This window comes from Pan paniscus, chromosome 6 (genome assembly GCF_029289425.2).
Source record: "Pan paniscus chromosome 6, NHGRI_mPanPan1-v2.0_pri, whole genome shotgun sequence".
Taxonomy (NCBI): domain Eukaryota; kingdom Metazoa; phylum Chordata; class Mammalia; order Primates; family Hominidae; genus Pan; species Pan paniscus.
In genome coordinates this window covers 109,349,529-109,362,833 of record NC_073255.2, presented here as the reverse complement: position 1 = coordinate 109,362,833, position 13,305 = coordinate 109,349,529, and the positions used below count along the sequence as shown (strand labels likewise).

General features: G+C 37.9%; 1 long non-coding RNA gene across 1 annotated transcript in view; it reads right to left on the bottom strand.

The window, feature by feature from the left end:
• Positions 1 to 431: 431 nt before the first annotated feature.
• The window catches only part of LOC134730708 (uncharacterized), a 156,134-nt gene continuing 143,260 nt past the window's right edge, over positions 432 to 13,305 (bottom strand). Inside the window, exon 3 of the long non-coding RNA XR_010112625.1 lies at positions 432 to 1,846. This is a non-coding gene — a long non-coding RNA (uncharacterized LOC134730708). The remainder of the gene's footprint in view (positions 1,847 to 13,305) is intronic.

The window sequence follows — 13,305 nt, the reverse complement described above, 5'->3', positions numbered from 1 at the left end:
AGTTATGAAGTTGCAGCATGCTTTTTCTCCACAAATTAAGCCCAGTGTGGCATTTTATATAAGCTGCATTTCAGGAAATAAGGAGATGGCATCTTTTATCTCTAACTAGGTTCTGGAATTAATTTGCTCTTTTTCACTTGCATCAATATATTTGTCCTCCATTGGCATATGTTTCATCAGGGCAACCATGTGGAAAACTCAGACACAAAGAAGTATTTGTTTCTTGCAAGAGCAATGTGAATAGAGTATTAATGTAATTTTGATGCCAGATAAAGTACTTTGTGATAGCAGAGACATAAAAATGAAGAGACTTACAGAGGGCCTGGGTTTGTTGATCTTTGGATTTCTTCCATGGTAGAGTAGTAAAGTTGGCTCAACCATTTCAAAAATCTGGGTATGGTGTGGATATGTTTTATTATTTTCTCCTTCCTGAATGGGGTAATTTATAGCAATTTCAGATTATAAAGATTTTATAAGGGATTATTCATGCAGACTTGTTCCAGTGGGGTAACAATAATAGCATGCAGTGGAGAGATGATCTCCACGATGAAGCTCATCAGCCTTTGAGAAGCAGGATAAATCTATTGAATAATTCATAGCAACACTAAAGAGATATTATGCCTAGAAATGGGGATTTATGTGGTGATTCAGTTCTTACGGAGACATTACAGGAAAATAAAGATGATAGTGACAATATTTTAACATAAATGAGTTAGGTGAGGGATAATCCACACATATTTCAGGATTGTAAGAAAGTTACAATGATGGAGAGAAAAATATCAATGGATAAAAAATCAGGAGACTGGATTCTAATGCCAGCTAAACAGCTGAGCCACCAAGGGCAAGTGACAATGGTGGGGATAATAATGTTTTTCCAAGTTATTTCATAGGGCAGTTGTGAGCATTCGATGTAATAATAAAGTTCCTTGAAAATTAGAAATTACCCGTCAGTTATTATTTCAGAGCAAGTTTAACAACCAGAATAACAGATGGACAGATCTTGCCTAATATAAAAAAGAAATAAAGTATATCTCCAATAAAACATATGATTTGGCATTCCACTAAATTGTAAGTGGCACCACCTACTAAATCTAGAATGTTTCCTGTGATATGTTGATTTTCATATTAAACTTCAGCATTAATGAATCCTTTTATGCAATTTATGAAATCACAGCTTCAGTGTAGGTCCCTGACAAGGATGGCTGAGAGTTATTGATGGAAGGCTGAAAATGTAAACTAAAGGAAAACCCACATTTGCCTCTGTGCTTTCTTTGTGAACTCAGCAGCAGGAAAATGTGATGGGGATATTTTAGTAAGATCTTCACTGTGAAACTGCCTTCTAAGAGCTGACCGGCCATGTTCACATGATGCTTTATAGACTGACTCAGACCCCTGGCTAACATAGACCCAAATGGAAGAGTACTAAAACTGAATAAGTAAAATTACCTTTAAAAAATGCATTCTTACTAATTTCTGTGAGGATCTTTCAATTCCAAGTCTTTAGGAATTTAGAGTAATCATCAATCACCAATAATGGATTCATCTAAATGTTGTCACGTCAAGACCCTAATGAGTTTACTTTAATAAGGAAAATTGCTAATTTATAATTAGCTTATTAATTTTCATTTGTTTGTATTCAAAAATTTGTCATCTGTCAAATACAATATCATAAAATCTTAGTTTTACTATGAATTTTCTTTTTTTTCCTTTTTAAAAAATTTTTGGGGTACAGGATGTATTAGTTTGTTCTCACACTGCTAATAAAGACATACCCAAGACCGGGTAATTTATAAAGAGGTTTAATTGACTCACCGTTCCATGTGGGTGGGGAGGCCTCACAATCATGCTGGAAGGCAAAGGAGGAACAAAGTCAAGTCTTACATGGTGGGCAGGCAAGAAGGCTTTTGCAGGGAAACTCTCATTTATAAAACCATCAGATCTCGTGAGACTTATTCACTACCACAAGAACAGTATGGGGGAAACCACCTCCATGATTCAATTATCTCCACCTGGCCCCACCCTTAACAGGTGGAGATTATTACAGTTCAATGAGAGATTTGAGTGAGGACACAGCCAAACTATATCACAGGGTCTCATTCTGTCACCCAGGCTGGAGTGCAATGAATGGCATAATCACAGCTCACTGCAGTCTTGACCTTCCAGGCTCAAGCAATCCTCCTACCTCAGCCTCCCGAGTAGCTGGGACTACAGATGTGTGCCACCATGCCCAGCTAATTTGAACACTTTTGGTAGAAACGGGGTTTTGCCATATTACCCGGACTTGTCTCCAACTCCTAACCTCAAGCAATCCACTCATCTCAGGCTCCCAAAGTGCTGGGATTGCAGGCATGAGCCACTACCCCTGGTCACTAACTTTTCTTAAAAACTTATATTGTTGGTCAAAGATGGACTTCTACCTAGCTTCTGCTTATCCTAAGTCCCAAATCGTGGAGTTCAAAGCTTTCCTCATAATCTGGTGAACTTCAGAATATTGGAAAGTTAATGCATTATTATTTCTTATTCTTATAAAATTTGATTCCAATTTCTCTTCCCTTTCAATTTATAAAGAGAATTACTTAAGAACCAAGAAAAAAATTGTTTTGACAATACTTTAGCCCAACAGGAAGCTCTGTAAGTATCTAAAGAAACCTCACTCCTCAAATATTGCCAAGTCATTTTTTGCAGATGCAAGAAATTTAGATAGTTTTAACCAGCTCAATTTCCTTACCCTTTGACATTTAGATCTCTCACTGTCAAAAATAAAATGTAATAAAAATAAAAAATAATTTTAAACAGCAGGAAAAGGGAAATAATGAATCATCAGCTGGGGATGGAAAAGCTTAGTTGTTTATACTGCTGAAGCCGCTGTACTTTTTATTTTTCTTGAATAGTTAGGTGGGGACAATAGACTGAAAGACTATTGTGAGTCAGTATTCTAGGCTCTATTTTTATTTCTGTGTTCTTGCATCTAGGTTAATTTCCCCATCAACCAAATACTGAGATTTTGAGTGTATTGTTCAGTGAATGTTTATATAGGCTTAAGATTCTTGGGTTAAAGGTGCTATTTAAAAAAGAATATTATTGTTATTACTCATGAAAAATAGTTTTAGTGCTGATTTTGGCAGGGACTGGCAACCTTCATATTGGCTAGCAAAAAAAAAAAAGTCAACACAAATTCATCAAGTACATTTCTCTGCACTAGAAACTAATGACATAAGAGCTATTAGGCTTGGAATTAAGAATACTTTCTTTAGAAACTAATAATCAAGTATGAACAATCTTTCTCAAGAAAAAATACAAATAATTTATCTACTCGATTAAGTTTTGGGTAAAATACTGGGCACAAGTAGACACTTAATAGACTTGTTGGTTGACTTTTCTCTCTAATACCTGAACTAATTCTATCCTTTATCCAACCCACCTGAAGCAGAGTAGATTATCTAGGAAGGGTCTTTATAAATAATTTTTATTTCTGTGTTCTGAGAGCCACATTTCCTTAGAGAGAAATTCACAGAGAATGGCCATGTATCAGCAAACTATTTTTCAAAGCATTTTCAGAGATGAGGGTGTGAGGGTGGGTTATCAAGGATAAAGTTAGAATTTCTGTCACCCACATTTTCAATTAGAATGCCTTCAGCTGCAGTTAACAGAAAACCTCTATTAAACAGGTTAAAATAATTATTTCCCAAAGACACAGTTTCTCAGGTCTCTCTGTCTCTACCTCTCTAACACCCACTTTGGGTCTACAATGCTTTCTGGTCGGGTTCATTCTCAGGCAGACATCAGGATGGCTGTAGCAGTTCTAGGCATCACATCCGGATATAACTGTGTCTAGAGAAAGAAAATGGGCCATGTCTTCCTTGTTAACTTTTTAGGAGCAAGGAAATCTTTCCCATAATTCCCAACCCCACCTAGCAGACCTTCCTTAATGGATCATTGGTTACAATTAGATCACATGCTTTTCCTAAACCAGGCACTGGCAGGGTGAACGGGATTAGCAGGATTGGTAGACTAATTGGATAAGGAGGAAATTATGTTGGGAGACCTCCATCCATCATGATACCTTTACCTGGGGAATATTTAGTTCAAATTTCCGTAAAATAAACAAAAAAGTACAAAATAAATTTGTACTTAAGTACAAATTCCATAATTTATAAGTCCAGGATATACTTTGAGTAGAGTCTGGAAGTTGCTACTTTAAAAAATAATAATAACCTAACCACTAAAAGCATCTGGCATTAGGAGTTTCTCTTCATAGAATCTGTGTTTTATGGATTCCAAATAATGAACTAAAGGACAAAACCGGGACCTGCAGAGTTCATAGTTTTAAAAATCTTCACTACAGGTTCTGAGACTCCACATTCAAAGTCACCTATCAAATACCCAGGCAAAGATGGTAGAAAAGACAGGGCAAAATGATTACCCCCACTTCAACTAAGACCTTCAACTCCTCTATGCCAAAAGCATCTTTACCAGACTAATTAGACTGGAGTCATGAAAAAAGCACTGGATAGGGAGCTGGGGAATACTCAGCTTTTTTTTTTTTTTTTTTGAGACAGAGTCTCGCTGTCGCCCAGGTTGGAGTGCAGTGGCGCGATCTCGGCTCACTGTACTCAGCTTTGCTATATGCAGATGTGGACTCTCATGACCAAGGAACTTTGTGTGACCTTATGCTTAGGTAACAGGACGGTCTGTGCTGAGGTCCCTAATGCCTTTTTTTAAACTCTAAGAAAATATGATGTTGGCGTTCTTTAATTTCTGCTATGTATCCTTAGAAAGAGGTTCTAATATGGAGAAAATTTGCTTCAAGAGAAACAGCCAGAGAGAGCAAACCTAGCTAAACAGGACTGGGCCTAATTGACTCTGGAATAATTGAGTATAACCTCTGAGTGACCTCAGGACCAAAAGCATGGCTTATTTATAACGTCCAGAAAAAAACACACTGCCTGGATCTCAAATACCTTTAGCAGTTGTGCAGGATTTTTCTCAGAGCCACTTCACCAGCTGGAGACCTCCATGGCCAGTGATGCCCCTGCCTGTGCCTGGCTCAGCCCCGGACTCACCACAGGAGGTACCCTCTCCACCCAGCCCAGTGAACTGCGCTTGGCTTGCACTCCTGCGCAGATCCCACACTCGCCACGGGATCCGCGCTCAGCCCGCAGCTGGGCTGGGTATGCCACAACCTGCTTCTGCCTTGGGCGTGGAGTCTGGAGGAGGGGAATGCTGTGTCACCTGAACAGGGATGCCAGCAACCGTGAAGCCCAGGGGGGTGTTTTACAGTGTGCTAACAGCTCTTTTAGTCCCGTTGCCCTGTTCTTGCCCACGGCTCTGGGGCTGGCCTAGCCCTGCCACGGCTTCCCGTGATGTGGGGTGTCTTCGCGTAATGTGGGATGGCTTCCCACCTCTGGCAGACGGTGGAGGGCTACAGTGTTACAGCCTTTCTGGTACTCAATTTTGGCAGGTCCCGAGTTCTTGTTTCACTTCCAAGAATAAAGAGGTTACCCTGACAACCGAAGGTGAGGAGAGTTTTACTGAGCGACAGGTCTCAGCAGAGAGAGGACCCCAGAGGGCAGCCCCCTCTCCGAAGTTGGGTGGTCTCTTCCCACCTAAAGGCGGGCAGTCCCAAAGTGTGGATGAATCCGGGGTTTTTAGGGGCTCAGAATAAGGGAGTGCATGCTGATTGATTTGTGAGTATGCAAAAAAGGCTAAAACAAAGACAGCACTCAAAGATGGGTATGACAGGGTAAAAACCCAGCTAGGGAAGGGTAGGTATATGTAAAATAGGAGAAGGGCAGAGATCTATCAGAGGAAAGTGCGCCACACGGGAAGAGAGATTCTGAATCTGGTCCATTGATTTATCAAGACTTGTAGCTTGGCTTTCAGGCTTTAAAGTGTCTTTGGTTTGAAGGTGGGGTTTCACCAGAAACCCGCCTCATCTGCCTAGGGATATGTCTGCCTCCTGCCCCTATCAGCAGTATTTATGTGGGAGAGGAACAAGAGAAAAGGGAGTACCTAGGAAAACATAAATAGAATAATATAGAAAACACTACATCTTTCAACTCTCTTCAGTTTCTGACACATTGCTATTTGCTCAAGTGATCTTCACCACAACTTAGTGATGTAGAAAGAAAATATGCTGTGGCCCCCATATTACAGATAAAAAAATAAAAGAGGCAGAGAGCCCAGAAGAACGATATTAGCTGAGCCAAGAACAGAATTGGATCTTTTCAATGGAGAAGTAGTCTTTAGGGGATTCCACATATTTTTTAAACCATGATTCTCATATTTGTAAGATAAATTTACAATCTAGTAGCTGTTCAACAACTGACTTCTAATAAAGTTTTGATTGGTGGTATTTTCATATATTCATTCAATAAATATTATTGATATCTGCCATGTGCTACATATGCTTAATGATGTCTCCATATTGAAGTATGTTTATTCCTATCTTCTGAATAGTCCCTCTGGGTTGAAAAACCTCTTAGTTAGCTGAGATATTTTGTTGTTGAGTTTAAGTCTCTTTTTTGTATTTGTTAAAACAGGAAATAGAATGACTGAAGAGCTAAGAGAAAGGCTTTTGCCTCATTCCATACTTAATGCCTTCTTGGCTAAGCACTTAGTGAAACTTTTCCTAAAACTACCTGCACAGTCAGAAGCAGTTTATGTTACTTCAAGGTCTTTCAAATTGCTGCATCTACTTAGCTGTAAAGTTTCTGGGGCAGATTAACACTGCTTTTCCCAGTTAACTTAAACACCATTATTCCTAATCTTTTAAACCGTAGTCATTTTGGCTAAGTAAACTCATCAATTTGTTCCATTATTATGAATCCATGATCATGCCAGGCACTTAAGTAGCAAAGGAAATTTCAGAATGATGATTTAACTCCTCCTGGTCCAAGAAAAAAATGCCCTGGTAAAGGATGGAAACAAGTCCTGGCAGGTAACAGTAAAACCAATGTTTTCTCTACAGACCATGATGATACTTGTAATTACTGTCACCTAAATCAAAATGATTAAAGTAAAATCATGTCCTTCCAGATGCTCATCATACACTTCCTCACAGTAAATTAAAGTCACCATTAAACATCTGAAATGTCTATAATTTGAACCACAGCTGCAAGAAAAGTCACTCAATTGTGAATTTGTTAACCATATATTATTGCATCAAGTGTAGGCTTTCCTTCCCAAGACCAGTATTGCCCCCATTGGAATAATTTTTTAAAGAATGACATTGGTTGTGCTCATAGCTACTCCATGACTAAGAGGTAGCATGTTAAACAGGAGAAAAAAAAGTCTACTTTGACAAGTAACAGTTTTAAAAAATAAAACTAGTTTTATGTTTTATGTTCGAACTATTGAGTCTACTGTTTATCATAACCATCTCTCTTTCCTCCCCCACCCCAACATACACACACCCCACATCAGTAGTGTCAAGATACGAAGCTTGTCATAAAAAAATTTTAAGATAATTCTAAAACCATTATTTAAACTACAGTGTTCATTTCTCCCCACAAATTGAGGTATTTGCCAAGTAAACATATTTACTTAACTATGACCTGGCTTTCTTCTAGTGTCCAAGCCTCTTTTCCAATGGAGAAATAGACAAGTGGGGATAAAATAACCAAAGAATAAGAGAAACAGAGAAGCTATATAATTCACAAAGAGAATAATCCCTCTTTCAATTACCAAATTGGACTGCACTTTTGAATAGCTTTGAAATGTTAAAAGAAACTCATGAGTCTTCCTGGTGATTCACTGAGAACTAGCACAGAAAGCTCTTCTATAGATTCATCAATCATTTCAAGAGCCTAGAAATTAAAGAAAATTATTTCTTGGATAGGCCATCAAGAAAGAAACAGCTCCCTAACTAGTTAGATCTATTATGTAAAAATGAAAATTTGTGCAAGTACAATTCAAAGTGGATTTTAAATTTTTGAAATTCAAGTATATTTTGATTATTTTTTAATCTTAGAAGGCAGTTTCCATAAGGCAGATAATATATCTTTTATATTCATCTAGTCCAGGATAATAGTGGGGAACGCTGGAAATGGTTATTGAATACTTATTCTTCATAGAAAATGACTCTTCATCTAATACTTTGGCAAAATGTTTTCTTTCCTGGGTAAATGATGAAGAGTAGAGTTGCTCAGTTACATGGGAAATTCATATTTGACTACAGTCATAGGCCACACCATTACGTTTTTGTCAATAATGAACTGCATATAGGATGGTGGTCACATAAGATTACATGGGAGCTGAAAATTTCCTATTGCCCCATGATGTCTTGATGATCCTGACCCTGTGTAGGCCTAGGTTAATATGTGTGTTTTTCTTTTAGTTTTTAACAAAAAGTTTTAAAAGTGAAAAAGAAACATTTTAAAAATAGGATAAGGATATAAAGAAAATGTTTTTGTACAGCTGTACCGTGTGTTTGTGTTTTAAGCTAAGTGTTATTGCGAAAGAGTCTAAAAGCTAAAAAAATTAAAAATTTATAAAGTAAAAATGTTACAGTAAGCTAAAGTTAATATGTTATTGAAGAAAGAACTTCTTTTTGTTGTTGCTGTTTGTTTGTTTGTTTGTTTGTTTTGAGACAGGGTCTTGCTCTGTCACCCAGGCTGGAGTGCAGTGTCATGATCATAGCTCACTGCAAGCTCAAACTCCTGGACTTACAGGATCTTTTCACCTCAGTCTCTCCAGTATCTGGCACTACAGGCAAGTGCCAACCAGCCTGTCTAATTCTTTTATTTTTAGTAGACATGAGGTCTCATTATGTTGTCCAGGCTGGTCTCAAACTCCTGGCCTCAAGCAACCCTCCTGCTTTGGCCTCCCAAAGTGCTGAGCCACCATGCTGGGCCTGAAATTTTTAAAAAATAGATTTAATGTAGGCTAAGTGTATAGTATTTATTAAGTCTCTTTAGTGTACAGTGAGTCCTAGGCCTTCACATTCATTCACCAGTCACTCACTGACTCACCCAGAGCAACTGCCAGTCCTGCAGGCTCTGTTCATGGTAAGTGCCCTATACAGGTACACCGTCTTTAAAACTTTATACTTAGAGTTTTACTGTACTTTTTCTATGTTTGGATGTACCATTTAGCCTAGGTGTGTAGTAGGTTATATCATCTAGGTGTGCACATACATACACTCTATGATGTTCTCACAATAAGGAAATCACCTAATGATATATTTCTCAGAATGTATTCCCATTTTTAAGTGACATATAACTATATAAAAAATTGTCACACTATTTTCAAAAGTGGTTTTACACACTCCCAACAGAATCTAGGAGACGTCCACTTGCTACACATTGTTACTAACACTTAGAATTGTCAGTCTTTTTAATTTTAGCTATTATAATGGGTAGGAACTGGTATGATTTCTGGTTGTAATTTACACTTAGAGGAATGGCTAACAATATTGAGCAACATTTTGTATGCTTATTGGAATTCTGAAAGAGATGATGTAAAGTTGGTGTTATTGATAGAAATTGTATTATTAAAATACCAATGTTTAAAAATAAATTAGAAGGTTTTAAATTCTGAATTTTAATATATGCTTATAATTTTAATTATGAATTTAATTTCTTGATAGATATAGGGCTATTTACATTTTTTATTTTTTGAGTCAGATTGGGTGAGATGTATTTTTCAAGGTATTTCACTATTTTATGTTGGTGATATTTTCCTATTAGTTTTCATTAGCATCTGTAGTATACTTCTCTTTCATTTCTGATATTGAAAATCTATGTTCCTTCTCTCTCTCGGGTACAGTCTGTTTTTTTATTTCCTTATTTTTGCCCTTGTCATTATTATGTCCTTTTTCTTATTTATGTTGCTCTCCTTTTTCTAGTTTTTAAAAGTTGAAATAGATTTTTAAAACTTTATTTTTTAGAATAAGCACAAAAGCAATGAATTTATCAGCACTGCTTTAAATATCTCACAGATTTTGATATTTTGTGTTTTCATTATCTTTCACTTTTATTTTCTAATTTCCCTTTTCATTACTTCTTTAACCCATGGGTTACTGAAAAGTGTGTAATTTTATTTCCATTTTTGTGACAACTTATTTATGGTTATTAATGTAATTTCTATCTAGTCAGAGAACATGCTTTGTTGAAATGTATTGAGATTTATTTTATGGCCCAGTATATCTTGGTGAATATTTCATGTGCACTAGAAATTAATATATTTTTTCAGTTATTGGATATAGTGTTCTATAAAAGTTAATTAGGTAAATTTGCTTAATAGTTTGTTCAGGTCTTTCATGTCTTAATTTTTTTGCCTACTTGTCTCTTCAATTACCAAGAGATTTGTGTTAAAATCTCTAATTATGGTTGCAAATGTGCTTATTTCTCTCCCTTGATTCTGTCTGTTTTTGTTTTATAAATTTTGAAGCTCTCATTCAGTGGAAGAATATTTAGGGGCATGGGAAGTCATATCATTATAAAATGCCCTTCTTTATCTTTTATAATACCCTAATATCTTTTCTCTTAAAGTCTTAAATTACTATTTCATATGAATTTCCTTATGATTACTATTTGCATAATACACATTTTTACCATTGTTTTACTTTAAAATTTTTATATAGCTGTATGCATTTCTTACAGGCTGCATCTTGTTTGGTCTTTCTGTTTTTATCCAGCCCAATAATCTCTTCCTTTTAATTGAATGGTTCAGTCCATTTACATTTAATGTAATTTTTATGTGGTTGGGTTTAAGTCTACCCTTTTGTTGTTGGTTTTCCATTTGTCTCTTGGGTTTTTTTTAGTCTTCCATGGTTCATTTCTTGCCTTCTTTTGTGTTAATCAAATATTTTTAGTGCCCCATCTTCTATTTGTGTCTTGGCTAAACATCTTTTTATTATTCTGTTTTTACATAGTTGCTCTAGGACTAACAAAGTATATTCTTAACTTATAAAAGCACATTTATAGTCAATAATAGAACATTTTATACTTCCTAGTTCACATCTGAAACTTTCTACTTCTTACTTCACAAGTTATAATATTGTAAAATAATATTACAAGTAACATACTGTTACTGTTGTAACAGTACATAACTCCATGTACCTGCTGTGTTAGTTTTCTATTGCTGTCATAATAATTTACCATAAATTTAGAGGCTAAAACAATACAAATGTATTATCTTACAGTTCTGTAAGCCAGAATTCTGACAGAGATCTCACTAGGCTAAAAACAAAGTGTTGGCAGCACTGTCTTCCTTTCTGGAGACTCTAGGGGAGAATTCATTTCCTTCTCATTCAGGTTGTTGGCAGAATTCAGTTACTTGAGATTTTGGGATCAAGACTTTCATTTTCTTGCTGGCTGTAAACCGAGGATCATTCTTAGTTTCTAGAGGCCACTACATTTCTTGGCTTGTAGCCACCTTCATTCATATTTAAAGCCAGCAACCACTGGTGAGTTAAGTTCTTTTCACAACACATTTCTGACCCATTCTTCTGCTTTACTCTTTCACTTATAAGAGCTCATATGATTAAATTGAGCCCATCCAGGATAACCTTCCTGTTTCAAAGTCAGCTGATTCACAGTCTTCCATCTGCAACCTGAGTTCCCCTTTGTCATGAAATGTAACATATTCACAGGTCCCAGAGATTAGAATGTGGACATCCTTGTGGGATCATATTCTGCTTATCACCCTCCCCTCCAAATTCTAAATACTTATGGTATTATTGTTATTCCTTTTACTTTTTTTCTTTTTTTCTTTTTTTTTTTTTTTGAGATGAAGTCTTGCTCTGTTGCCAGGCTGGAGTGCAGTGGTGCTGAGAGGTGAAGCTGGCTGGGCTTCTGGGTCAGGTGGGGACTTGGAGAAATTTTCTGTCTAGCTAAAGGATTGTAAACACACCAATCCGCACTCTGTGTCTAGCTAAAGGTTTGTAAATGCACCAATCAGCACTCTGTAAAAACGCACCAATCAGAGCTCTGTGTCTAGCTAAAGGGTTGTAAATGCCCCAATCAGCACTCTGTAAAAACAGACCAATCAGCACTCTGTAGAATGGACCAATCAGCAGGACATGGGTAGGGCCAAATAAAGGAATAAAAGCTGGCTACCCGAGCCAGCAGCAGCAACCCACTCAGGTTCCCTTCCATGCTGTGGAAGGTTTGTTCTTTCACTCTTCACAATAAATATTGCTGCTGCTCACTCTTTGGGTCTGCACTACCTTTATGAACTGTAACACTCACTGCAAAGGTCTGCGGCTTCACTCCTGGAGTCAAGCGAGACCACGAACCCACTGGAAGGAAGAAACTCTGGACACATCTGAACATCTGAAGGAACAAACTCAGGACACACCATCTTTAAGAACTGTAACGGCCAGGCACGGTGGCTCACGCCTGTAATCCCAGCACTTTGGGAGGCCAAGGCAGGCAGATCATGAGGTCAGGAGATCAAGACCATCCTGGTTAACACGGTGAAACCCCGTCTTTACTACAAAAAGAAAATACAAAAAATTAGCCAGGCATGATGGCGGGTGCCTGTAGTCCCAGCTACTCGGGAGGCTGAGGCAGGAGAATGGCGTGAACCCGGGAGTTGGAGCTTGCAGTGAGCTGAGACTGCGCCGCTGCACTCTGGCCTAGGCGAAAGAGCGAGACTCTGTCTCAAACAAACAAAAAAAAGAACTGTAACACTCACTGCGAGGGTCCGCGGCTTCATTCTTGAAGTCAGCGAGACCAAGAACCCACTGGAAGGAACCAATTCCAGACATATTTTGGTGACCCAGATGGGACTATCGCCTATCGCCAAGTGGTGAGTACCATCAGACCCCTATTGCTTGCTATTCTGTCCTATTTTTCCTTAGAATTCGGGGACTAAATACCAGGCACCTATTGGCCAGATAAAAGTGACTAGCATGGATGCCAGACTAAAGACACGGGTGTCAGGCTTTCTGAGAAAAGGCTCTCTAACAACTCCTGACTCTTCAGAGTTGAGAGCGTTGGTTTGTCTGGAACCAGCTTCCGCTTTTCCTGTACTTCTGGGCTGAGCCAAGGATTGACAGACAGGAAAGCCATTCAGCTCCGGGGTCCCAACAACAAATTGGTTGACCCTGCAGCCATAAGCGGAACTCTCAAAGTCACGTTGCCCAAGCGAGACTTGACTGTCTATCCTGTCTAGCCTGACCCTTTCCTCCTGGGTCCTAATGCCTGTCAGACAAACTTCCTCTTGCCTCTCTTCTTTGAGGCTAGTCTCGTTTCTAAAAACCACTCCCTGTCTCTGGTGCTTTTCTAGTTTCTTCTATAAGAATGATTTCTAGTATAAACTCCAGGACTCTATTCCCTTCTTTAAGCACCCGGGCTC